This window comes from Diplotaxodon limnothrissa, linkage group LG13 (assembly GCF_057381915.1).
Source record: "Diplotaxodon limnothrissa isolate DT_005_m linkage group LG13, D_limnothrissa_male_GT1.1, whole genome shotgun sequence".
Lineage (NCBI taxonomy): Eukaryota > Metazoa > Chordata > Actinopteri > Cichliformes > Cichlidae > Diplotaxodon > Diplotaxodon limnothrissa.
The window spans coordinates 14,827,202-14,840,661 of NC_140608.1; positions in this window are offsets into that span (position 1 = coordinate 14,827,202).

A 13,460-nucleotide genomic window follows, 5' to 3' on the forward strand; every position below is an offset into this window, starting at 1 on the left:
GAACTGTGGTGCAGGCCTGTGACTCTATATGTGACCAAATGAAATAACACAGAGCTACATGGGTGAATGGTTAATTATCTGCTGTGTTTCTTAGCAAGTAGAGACTGGTTGTTAAATGGGATCTCTGGTGTTTGCAACACTGTAATGATTGAGTGTGTTAATTAAACCTGAAATTATAATGTGAACATTTGTGTTTGGGTAATCTCCTTGTACTCATTATTGCTAAGAGTCAAATGAGAAGACCGATACCACCTGCTATCCGTCAACTATGATCCTGCAGCCAGCAGCAAGTTGGCTTGACTAAAGGACTGGAAGCAGCAGAAAAGAGCAGCTCTGACTCTGTCCAAAAGTAACATAGTTCACCTTTATACACCTCGGTAGCTGCCTAATTTTATGTTTGTTTAATCATCTTCTTTCTTTTTTCTTTTGGCTTCTCCATTTAGAAATGGCCAAAGCAGATCATCTGTCTCCGTCTCACCCTATCGCTTGCATCCTCCTCTGTCACACCAATCCTCTGCATGTCCTCCTTCAATGCATCCATGAATTATCCATGTGGTCTTTCTCTTTTCCTCCTGCCTGACAGCTACAGATTCAACACCCTTTGTTTAATACATACACGATCCCGCCTCTGCGTATATCCAAACCGCCCCAGCCGTTCCTCTCTGATTTTGGCTCCAACCTGAGCAACCTGAGCTGTTCCTCAGCCACATCTCCTTTTTGTTAGTGTCACAATTGCCAAAGCATACATCATAGCAGGGCTCACTACCACCTTGTAAACCTTTCCTTTCATTCACTTGCTGCTATCCTTCTGCCACACATCTCCCTTGACACTCATCTCCCCCCACTCCACCCCGTCTGCACTCTTTTCTTCACCTCGCTTGTGCAATGCCCGTCGTTTTGGATGGTTGATCCCAGGTATTTACGTCAGGTATCTACTCCTTTCACCTCTCATTTACACACAGGCTTCTGCTGACTTTCACTCATGACGCCACCTCTCCAGACTCTCTTTTACTGGATCTCTTTTCACACTGCAGGTCACAATGTTGTCTGTTTAAATCAGATAAAAAATTAAAAACAAACTTAATTTTGCTGGGGGCCATGGATCAGTAAATCCCTAGTTGACTGTTTCTACTTATTACAAAAAGCTTCTGGCTGTAGCTTTATATTTCTACAGATAAATTTTCATTTGGCTCTTGATGTGGAGCTGTTACTTTATATTGTAAGTATACGGGACATACAATGGAGAATGGAGTCATAGTTCCATTCATAATCTTACCATAATTACCAAATCCCTCTTTCATCAGAATAGGCATAAAAATCATTTTGATAAAGGCATGACGGCTTCTTCTGTAAGAAATTAGGAAACTTCCTTTATTCTGGTTCCATGTTTGCGGTCGAGACTCTACTTGGCAGTTTCTGCTGTTCTGAAATATTAAGTGTCCCATCCATGCATTTCATTTCTAGGTTTTAAACTCTATCTCGATTGGCATGTCTGTCGGGCGTCTGCCACAGGGCTCTAGTATGATATGTTAGTGATACTCCCTGAGGGTAAATAGTTCATATTTGCGCAGCTGGACCAGGCTGCTTAGAAAGACATAGAAGACAACTAAACATTAATTTAGACCCTATTAACGTTCTACTTCAGTTCGCGTTGAGGGAGATAGTTTCGACTCCTAACAAACACAGAGGGCAGCATTTGTTTCTTATTGAGGTGATCTTTCCTCCATGAAATCAGAATCTCCACGCTGGACTCGGCCACACATTTTTTTAGGATGAAAAAAAAAGCAATGCTCGAACTTCAGTTTGTTCTTTCACGCTCAAATATTTGCCCACATGTCAAGCTGTGAGTGGTTAAGCATCTGAGGCAGGACTGTTTTTGTCTGCATGTGTTATGATATTGTGGAAGAGGTAATTATTTTTCCCTTTAATTGAATCTGTCTGTGGCTTAATGGAGTGATCCTGTTGGATTAGGCTGGTTTCCTGTCCCACCTTGTTCTCTCAGTTACATGCACTCCACTCAAGTGGTTATGGCTTATACTGTAAACGAGGTTCTTTAAGACAAATGCCATCAAAATGTAGCCTTCACACAGATAAAGATTGAGGCTGGAATCAGACATATAAACCTAGCTCATTGCTTAGTGATGCTGGTTAAATGGGCTCTGCAGGAGACCAAAACTTTGGTTTCTGTACATAAGTAACTATGTTCTTCTAGTGGTAGTTTAAACCAAACACTTGTGTCACCTAGATAGATGTGTGTGTATGCGTGTGTGTGTCTGTGTGGGTCTCAGGAACAAATGCTTGCTGTGAATTTATCTGTCTGGCTTTCCTTTAGGCTGTGGTCATGGATTCCTAAGGGAAGCATCCCAAACACAGGGTCAATTTGTGGAACAAATCTTCTGTTTTTCACCTAAAACAGAATTGTTTGTTTCTCTTTGCATGTGGCCTCCGCCAAGCGTGGGCGATGATCTACATCAAGAGTTCCAACTTAAAAAGGCAAAAAAGGGTGGAAACAGTTGCTCATCACATGAATAAACTAGGACACCATTAAAAAAAAAGGTCCCTCTATCTGATTGCCTGTTTCCCACTTATCAGTGAAAAGTTGCTTTCTAGAAACAACAGCTGCAATTTGTACTGTGACGCATATTCAAAAGAAAATAAACATTTTGTCAAACACTAATTGCAATTATTGTGCTCAACATAAAATGGGAACGCTCACAGACTCATTAATAAAGTATGCCGCAGTTTATGATGTGAAGCAGTGTGCTTGGCCAATCATTTCTAATCAAGCTCGCTCTGTTTGTGTTACGATGCTGATAAACTGCTTTTTGTCCTGAAAAAAAAACAAAAAAGCCACGAAAAATTGACTGCATAAAAAAGGCTTTGCAATCATTTCTCGCTGTGTTTTTATTCTGCATGTGACAAATCAGTTAACACATGTGTTTTCATAAGACAATCCATGACCTGTGCGTTAGTAAGCGCATGTCTGGCACATGTTGGAGTGTGTGTAAGGAAAGGAGGGGCTGTCTGCAAGCATCAATGCTGTAACTGTTAAAAAATAATGTCTGCATGTATGTTACTAAAGAGAATGAGTGAAACCCATCATTTATTTTGCTCTGTTTGCTTTCTTTTCCTCTTGTGCTTAAGTGATTATTTAAATGTGTAATGTTTGCTTTGCCATTTTAACTGCGTCAGCTATGGTGTATTATATTTTATTCTAACTTTAAGTAAGGAAGAAAGTACACCTCTTTTATGGCAGCGTTCAGTCAAGATGCCAAAGCTCAGAACTGCTGACGGCAAACCTTCAGCTGTAATCCCACATCATGTTTGGATCAATCATTCATCTTTTTCAGCTGCCAGAGGCCAAAGTGTTAGAGGTGAGGACCGCAAGCATATATCGTTATTCGACCTTCATCAACCAAAGCGACCGTGAAATTTGGACAAGGTGCAGCATCGAGATAACTTGGCAGCTGCAAATTTTTTCCCAAAATGTGGTATGTGATATCGAATTAAACCTTCCATTTTCATTTAGGTCAACAGAAGCATCAGAGGAAAGTTATTGTATTTTTATTATAAAAGTATCCTATAAATCTTATGTTTATGCTGAAATTAAGGAGAATAGCGTTCTAGAAAAAAAGCTTTAACTGTTTTAAATAAGTTCAATTATAAAGCTAAGAATTATTACATATAAAAGTTGCTATGTGAACATTGTTGTCATGGTCCTTCAGTCCTCTCTGGCTGTCTGCTCCAGGTTTGCTTTCTTTGTCTGTCTCCTTTAGTTTTCTCTCTCTCCTCTCTTCTCTATCTGTGCTCGTTTGTTTATGTCTGTGTTCATAGGCAGGTGGTTCCCACCTAAGGCCGAACGCAACTGCAATAATCAACCACCTGTTCCAGATGAGCTCATTCTGACTGTGTATTTCCTCTGCATAGATCCCTGGATTTCCCTCCGTGGTGTGTGGTGAACCAAAACCCTGAGTTTGAGAGAGAGAGAGAGTTTTACCCGTAAATATAGGATGAGTGGATTCCCTCCCTTGACCCCTTGGAGCATTATTCCTTTTTTGCATTGTGTCTGCAAATATATTTATTCACTGTAAATAAACAGTGAATCTTCCAATCTCCCCATTAACCTTGACAACTGTCACGTTAGTGTATCATTATACAAATAGTAATATGTAACTAAATAACACAATCCATGAGTACTTAGCTTATTTGTCTGGTTAATTGTGGCTAACTGTCAATGTGTTTTCTGAAATGTCAACTTCAATTCTTGTACTGAGAGAAAGTTTTGCACACCTGTAACAAATGCTGAAAAAGGTCATTATGATTTAATCAGTGATCTTCTAGATGCAGCTGTAATTTGGCACGTAAGGAGGATTTAAGAGTACATGTGTTAAAGTTGACAAATTCAAGGAAAACCACTAAGTGCCTGCCAAAGCAGTTTCAGCGTGCAACGGTGCTTATACTACATGCCTTTTGAGCTCTACTTAAGGGATGGAATACCATCAAAAACAATTATCTTATGGGGATTGTTTAAAACACTTTGATGTGCAGTAAACCTTTTTTCTGAGGAGACAAGTGTACCCAAAACATACCAGCAAAATCCCTCCCCAAAGCAAAACAAAGCCATTGGATCATTTCCCTGCTGAGCTTGTGTGTAAGTGCTGTTTAGGTTGTCAAATTTGCTAATCCTCTGTACCTGTTGGATTTTAAGTTTTTTTTTTTTGCTCTTACATTTTTAAACTCAGGGCGTCAGGCTGGCTTTGCTGAATCGCACATCATCTGCCAACCATAACCCGATGAAGAGCAGAGGAAATATTAAAAGACATCAGGTGTTCATATCATTTGGAAAACTCACTTTTGAAAACAAGGAGATTTCTTTAAGGCAGGTGAAATTCAGAGGTGGTTAAACTGTTTTGTAAGCTCTGGGTGAAAGAGTAGCTTAAATTGTATTTTCCTTTTAACGGAAACTACTCTTACTTAAAACATTTCTCTTATAAAGATGCCATTTGACAACCTCCTGCTGTACCCTTAAAGTCGTGCTTCGGTGACCATTAGAATACGTTCTGTGTTTCACTAACTCTCACTAACTTCTGATGTCCGGTTATTTTGTTTTGGAAGCAGGCCTGAAAAATGACAGAAATCCTGTAGTTCAGAAAAGAGAAACAAGGGTTACCCCTGGTGGGCATCCAAGCAGAAAATAATTAATGTAATGCCATCCACCTCTAGGAATTTACACCTTCCACTCTGGGATAACCAATTACAGAAACAATTACAGTCATCACTACTGAAGTTATTACAACAGAAACATGTTTCTTCATATTTATTTACATTTAGGGCATGCCAGGGTCTTGTGTTCGGTTGCTGTGTGTGGTTAAGTATAAACACAGACATCATGCATGACTTATTGCTTTGCTGAGTATTTTCCATTTAACAAATGAGCCCTGCCTGAAAGGGACCCCGGGGATCTCTCACCTCATGCTCACCACTTCCAGTAACCCTGGAAATGAAGGCTTTACATTTTCACACTTTGCAGGCACTCATCATGAAATCCCTCTGACCTCACACTTAACCTTTCACCACTCAAGCTGATCATTTCAGTTTCTACCCTAACCTTTCACTCAGACCCCCACAAGCATCCAACATTTTACCAATATGTTTAAGACACTGGCCCTTTCTATTAAGTAATGTTGCTATAGCAACTGACCTGAGCAAAGATGACCCCCTGATGATGTCAGGGTCGCAAGGTGGTTTCCTTGCATTTACACGCATGTCTCACCTCACAGTGAGGGTTGAAATGGAGCCTTGACCCTGCTGACGAAGTGCTTCTGTGTGGTCGGACCGGGTCACAGGTTCAGCTCGAAGTTGCGAAAGGTCGAACACGAATGGCGTCGGTGTCAGTGTTATACATACTGGCACTGGAGTATACAGGCACTGGAAACTCCTCTATCATCATTAAATTCTGTTTTCAACATCAATTTTAGCTTCTAAGAGGTTTTTGGTGTTTATTGATTTAAAAACGAAATATTAAGTTCGCCTTGTTTTCTGTTATTTAATTCAAAGTCCATCTGTTCTCACTCGGAGCTCGTTAGTGCATCCGGTTATGGAATCAGACTAGCTGAGTACATTCTTCCTGTGTGTCCTCACACATGAGTCTGCTGTGATTTATGTACATGACAGGTGCTTAACAAATATACACTCAGGACGAGCTGTAGCCATCATTCCCATAAAGTCAAAGTCGTAGTCATAAACCTTTGCTCCCCTTTCATTTGGACAAAGTTTTTTGTGGATGCCAGAATAAACGAGTTCTACATTTCTGTCATTGAATATGCCTATTCTCATAACACCAAAGAGAGTTACTTTTCCTAAGCAATCATTTCAGTTCATGTTTTGGGAATTAAAAGTCTGGCCAACATCCACAGCACGCAGAGGGAATTCAGTTGAACTGCACCCCATTGGCCACATTATGTTTGACTAGTTTTTTCTGATATACTGATAAAGTTAAGAAATCTTTCTCATTATGATGCTTGACTCCAGACTTGCTACCTCACAAAATGTCATGTTTCTCTAGCGTGTACGCATATGTGTGAAAGTATAAGCATGCAAACTTTGGAGCAGCTGGCGCAATCTTCTTGGGCTGTCCTTGATTGGGGCCTCCTCTCATTGGTACCATTGGGCAACCAGCTGTGGTTAGCAAAACGCAGCAGCATGGAAGCACTTAAAGCTAAGGGATGGCCCTCACCCTGACCGCCCCACGTACTTATGAAATACAGCCATGTGTAAGAGTGGCAGGGTGATGACTTTTCTTTTGATATTCAGTATGAGGGCAGTAGGCATGACTAATAACACGGTGTTTATAGTGTGTAGTATATAATTATATGATAAACATCACTCTGCTCTCTTAACCTGGATCTTGAACTTAATCTTCCAATTTATTAGCTGTCTTTAGACTGAGCTCACAACTGTAAAAGCAAACCACAGGATAGCACATGGAGCACAGGTTGTCTCTTTTTACTGCCTTCAGGACAAGAACACACCATTCAGTTTCTTCCAAAGTCATTTTATCTACTGAAATCTCAAACTTTGGCACACAGGTATCCATCCAAATCCTTGATGATAAGTCAAACAGAAGCTGAACTTTCTCTTGGTTGGATTCCAGTTGCTCTTAAATGCAGAAATATGAAACTAATGCCGGTCTGTGTCTGTTAAAGTCAGTTAGTGGTCTTGACCCACACACAGGGGACAGACAAACTTGTATAAATAGTGTACTTCAGTATGAAGTAGTCATTTGTGTGGTGCATGCTAATTGGATGGATTTGTACTCACTGTATGTGTCCATTGTATCACTGTTTGCCTAAAAGACCTTTTTTTAATATTTAATTTTATTTTGAGTTTTGTTTTATTTTGATGTTAAACCTCGGAAAGGCTACAACCTGACAGGAGCCACAAATACAGGAAACAAATAATCAAAACTAAAATTCTTAACAAAACTTGGCATGGCATTGAAGCTGGTATATATATATTTTTTTAGATATATCATACAGTATCTTTAAGAACCTTCACCCCCATCCATTCCCTTAATCCTTCACATATGTACATATAAACATATTTATCTTTAAACCTAAACGCACATATTTTGGAAGGGGAAAGGAAGTTCTTCAATAACATTCATGCCTGTTTTCCCGGGATGTCAAACTTATTTTATATCATAGACCACATACAGTCCCCTTTGATCTCAAGTGGGCCAAACAAGTGTCACTGTAAAGATGTTTAACTACACATTCAACCCAATTTAATATATATATATGAAAGCAAATATTATAAAGAAAAATCTATCTTTAAAGAAATGCTGCTATGCTGCTCTAGTAAATGAAGGAAATCTGTCAGAATGAATAAATAAATGTGTAAAATTACTAGTAATTACAAACACGGGACAGTAATTCATATTAATAATAACAGTTTACTAACAAAACAAACTCTCTTTGGAGTAATTTGGGATTGAAAAAATTGAAATTTACACCAGATAGTGACAAAACAGGATTACTTTGGTGTAGTATGAATGACAATGAGGGAGGTCAGGCAAACCTGTGAATGCCATGAAAGTAAAAAGTCTGAAGTTGGTTCCCTCCATCCCATTTTCCAGAGCTGTCTTGTAGACTTGCCAAGACTCTGCCATGATGAATCAGGCAGCTGTATGTTACACAAACAACAGTTAAAAAGCTAAGCTGTCATTGGGGCATTAATAATGCTGAAACATTAGTTCAGTTATATCTCCAACACTGGTCTGGCTACAAATAATGATGGTGTACATGTACACAGCATGATGTACATTCAGTTATACATTTGATATTCAATACAGAGGAGTCTCTGTGTAACCATTACCTGCATATTTATCTTATTTAGTGACACAAGCTTTCGTGAAGCATGACCATAGTTTACACCTCCCAACTGGACCATACAGTAAGATGATTTTCAACTTGGATTCCAAGCCGACCCTCACTGTTTTCTTTGATGTGAACACAAAAATGCAGGTTAGCTCTCATGTTGCACTATGATATAAAGCAGGATGAAAAATATTCCCATATTCACTGTCAGACTGTAAAGTCTATTACTCTCACGAGTGTCTTTAAGGTCGCTGACTTGAGCGTCTCTTCTCCGCATTGCTTCGTTCTCCTTTGATATCCGGGTTGTGATTTTTTAGGTTTCCGTCTCCAAGGACCTCATCGGATAATTTTTACAGCCAGTCCAGATTGCCGTGAAAGCTTTTCTTCTACTCCTGATTTGAAACAAGGAATAAATAAAGAGCAGATTTTTATGACTAAGTTTTGGATGTCAACAAAGAAACAGCAGACTATGTCATGAGATTTTTTTTTTCTGTTTTCAATGAAACACTGCACGATCTCAGATTTTATCGTGGTGGAGAGGATACTATATGGCTGTAATGTTTTGAAGGGAGAATATTGTGGGTTTTAAAGAATCTTTTATTCATATATTTAAATCATTTTAGATCTATTGCTTTCTCTTGGATTTGCTGAAGAAGACACGTCTAGCAAAGCCAGCAGGAGATGACCGGGGCATGTGAGAGGCTGCCATCAGTTTGAAGGGACCAGCGAGCCTGTGTTTTTGCTGCAACCTTTTGGTTACAGGGCAAATACCTCATCTTTAAAGACTTTATGCTGAAACCGCAGAATAACTGCTCGTGGGACAGAAATGCTGATTCTAAAAGCAAAAATTAAAGAAGCAATATCAGAGCTCCTCAGTACCAAAGCCAAACTCTGGATTGCTAACAGTTCTCATCTCTGGTTATTATCAGTGTGTTAATCTAATGCTGTGCATATATGTGTATGTGTGTGTACTGCATTCCAACCTCTACTACAAGATGTGTTATGATACTTACTCCCTGTAACAGCTCAAGATGATGGCTTGGTATAACATCAGACTAGACTGACGGGTGTGTGTGTGTGTGGGGGGGGGGACTTTGCCATTCTATCATTGGCTGAAAGGAAATTCTTCACCAAGCTTGACAGCCCATCTGATATCACCTGTCAGCGAAAAAAGTTACCTTGTTTCTATTAATTAGGCCTTTTTGTGGGATGAAAAACAGGCAGACTAAATGACTTAAAGAAAGACAAGTTATGAGCAGGATAATGGGCAAATAAGAAAGCACTGTTTTAGCTCACTGTGATATGTTGTAAAGTGAGGACAGTTATCAATAAACACAAATCATCAGAACAAGAGCTCCTAATCTCTAAAAGTCATATGCTCATACAAACCCAATTCCAAAAAAGCCAGGATGCTGTGTAAAATGTAAATAAAAACAGAATGCAATGATTGCAATGATTTTTAATTTCATATATCTTCCAGAGTTCACTGCGCCATCCACAGATGCAGATTAAAGCTCTGTCGTACAAAGATGAAGCCATACGTGAACATGATCTAGAAACCCTGCCTGGGCCAAAACTCATTTAATATGGACTGAGCCAAAGTAGAAAACCTTTCTGTGGTCAGAAGAATTGAACATGAAATAATGGAAAATCTAGACACTGTACCAAAAGAGGAGAGGCACCACCCAGCTGGTTATCAGTACTCAGTTCAGTCAGTCTGAATCACTGATGGTATGAGACTACGTTAGTGCCTATGGAATTGGCAGCTTGCACATCTGGAAAGGTATAAACATGATGATACTAAACCCACATGCTGCATCTATTACTGCAAGAAATGGCATGGCTTCATAGAAGAAGAGTCTGGGTGCTGAACTGGCGTGCCTGCACTCCTGACCTTACATCAAATGAAAACATTTAAAACATCATGAAACAAAAAATATGAGAAAGAAGATAGAGAATTGTTTAGCAGCTAAAATCTCATATCAAACAAGCATGTGACAACATTCATCTCTCTAAGGTCCAGCAACTCGCTTCTGTCAGTCTGCCCCAGGGCAGCTGTGGCTACAACTGTAGCTTGCCTCCACCAGTGTGTGAATGTGAGAGTGAATGAATAGTGGCATTGTAAAGCGCTTTGGGTGCCTTGAAAAGCGCTATATAAATCCAATCCATTATTATTATTACAAACACACAGTGGTACACATGGTTCTGTCCCACCTTTTGTTTTTGGGATGTGTTGCTGCTATCAATTTCAAAATGAGCTCATATTTTTCCTCCAATGGTACGCTTTCTCGAGTCAAACATCTGATGTGTGTTCTGTCTTTGATTGCGAATAAAATACAGGTTTATGAGATTTGCTTATCATTGAAGCCTTTTCAGAATTGGGATTGTACTTCAGAAGAAGTGAATCTGTTTAAATTAAAACCTTAACACCAGAGGTGGGACCAAGTCATTGTTTTGCAAGTCTCAAGTAAGTCTCAAGTCTTTATCCTCAAGTCTCAAGTCAAGTCTCAAGTAATGTCAGGCAAGTCAGAGTCGAGTCTCAAGTCACTGGTGTAAAAGTCCGAGTCAAGTCACAAGTCTGAAACTTTGAATTTCAAGTCCTTTCGAGTCTTTAAAAAAAAACAAACGAAAAAATAATGTTGCAGTTATATGCTAAATGTAAATATTAGACCATGTAATTTTTAAATCTGTGTTTTTCTCAACACATGACAAAATAGTGAACTTAGAAAATATACACAAATTGTGAAATTGCACCTCTTTAAAATGCAGCTCAATTAAACCTAGCTCCAAGAATAATTTTCACCGACAGTTCTGAGATAAGCTGCATGTTATTCTTGGATGCGGTTGTAGGACCAGCTTTAAAATCGCATGACAAAAATATCATACACATTAAAAAAAAACTGTATCACCAACGTAGCCTGGACAACATTTGCTAGTTAGATGAAGTCAGCTATCTCATTGTAGCATATTTATATGCATATTTATAATCATACGGTTCTTGGAGTGAGCGCATACACTCATGAAGTTTAGTAACTTCAGGTCACTGCAACAAGCCCAGGTACAGTTTACCGACGGATGGGTACAGGACCTTGAAATGCACCGTGTAGAACGAAAGACCATCGTACGTATCATAAGTTTACCAGTCTCACAAATTGTCGTCATAAATACACATTCCTTAACCGTTTATTAATAGGACCTTTGAGCTCAATGGTAATTAATTAGTAGTGGAAATAATTTCTGGTACCCATCACAGAAATGTAGCAGTGACAACAATATTGTATGCTGTAATCGTACTGGGCAATTAGTGATACAAAAAACCTGTTTTATCCTGTGAATAAAAGTATATGTTTTTGTCAATGTACCATAATAACAGAAGCGAAACGCAATATTGTGTCAGGACAATTCACTATTTATGCACAATAAATAAAGGAGCATAGCGCGACAATTTCTGTTCTTGCTTGTAACCTATATCACCAATTATGTTATGAAAATGACGTATTAACTACTAAAAAACACTGACCTTCGTGTAAATGCTTGGAGCAGACTAACCTGTGAGCTGGAGTGTTCTGGGACGTTATATTTGATCTTTGAATGGCTGCAATCCAGACCATCCGTCGCGTCTTTGTTACTTCGGAAACATGGCTCGAACAATTTCTCTTCAACGACGTAATCCGATAACAACCGATCTCTTTACCCGTCGGCTTCCCGTGGCTGTCATGCGACCGGCTATTGCAGTTAATAATACAACAGCTTCTTGACATTTTTGTGTTTCTTTTTATCGCTGTATAACTGATTTTAATTGAAAGCCTGCGTGCGCTAGTACCGCTTGCCACGAGTTCCCAGAATCCTTTGCGGTTCTACCCGTGAATGACGTCACATTTTCAATCTCTATATAATATGCATGTTAAATTTTATATTTGGGGTAAAATATCAAGTCTTTTCAAGTAAACCGGTTCAAGTCCAATTCAAGTCCCAAGTCATTGGTGTAAAAGTCCAAGTCAAGTCACAAGTCTTAGAACATTTTTTCAAGTCAAGTCTAAAGTCATAAAATTAATGACTCGAGTCTGACTCGAGTCCAAGTCATGTGACTCGAGTCCACACCTCTGCTTAACACATTAGCTTAACATTAGCTTTGAAGGAGAAAGATTGGGGTTAAGTATTTATGTAACAGCGCATTTATCCAGCTGTGCTCAGACTGAGAAGCCAACGATGGACTCTCACTATATGCACAATTCACTGGTATGTGAGAATTTGTACTACAAAGCAAGTTCAACATACCAATGATGTTTTTTCAGTAATGTGGCTTTGCTGAGCCTAATATCAGCATCAACCCTAATCAATCACACAAACGTGGTTATGAACTCCATAAGTCAGCGCAGGTTTTGTAAATCTATCCGAGCTCGATAACATGAAAGGGACAAGATGGCACCAGAGGACCAAACATGGACAAGTTTAGAGTAACATACAATATTTCTCAAAAGAGAGCATCTATGAAAGAAATATGAGGAATTTGAAAATACATGAGGGGCTGAAAGCAATACTGCTGCTGCAGCCAAGGCTAAGAAGAAAAGTTGGCAAAAGAAATGTTAAATGTTTAAGTTAATGGGCTTATCAATCAGTGACTCCTGAAGGTAGATCTCATTTACAAACATGTATTTACATTAGCTTAATTCTTAGATTACATGTACCATTATCCTGGGGTGTGTAAGACCAAATGCTGTGCAAACGAAGCACAAATAAGAAAAATATTTTAACCAGTAAGCAGGCTTACCTTCAAACATTGGAGCTTTAATGCTGCTAGAAAAATGCTGATAGAATGATGAAATGTTTTTGCCAGCCGGGGAAATAAATGAAGCCAGGAATAAAGCTCACGTCTTTGAGAATCTTTATCTCACTGATACTCATCAGGGAAAGCTAGACTTTCTCCAAAAACTACAGACTCCCTCATGATAGACCTATACAGAGCAGCCCTGAGTTCCACACGTGGCTCATCAGAGAGTTTAATGATCTTCTAGGCAAGGGGACACTGTTTTCCAGATAACTGGTTGGTTGGTCTATAGGCTGTGTTTTTACACATTCTAA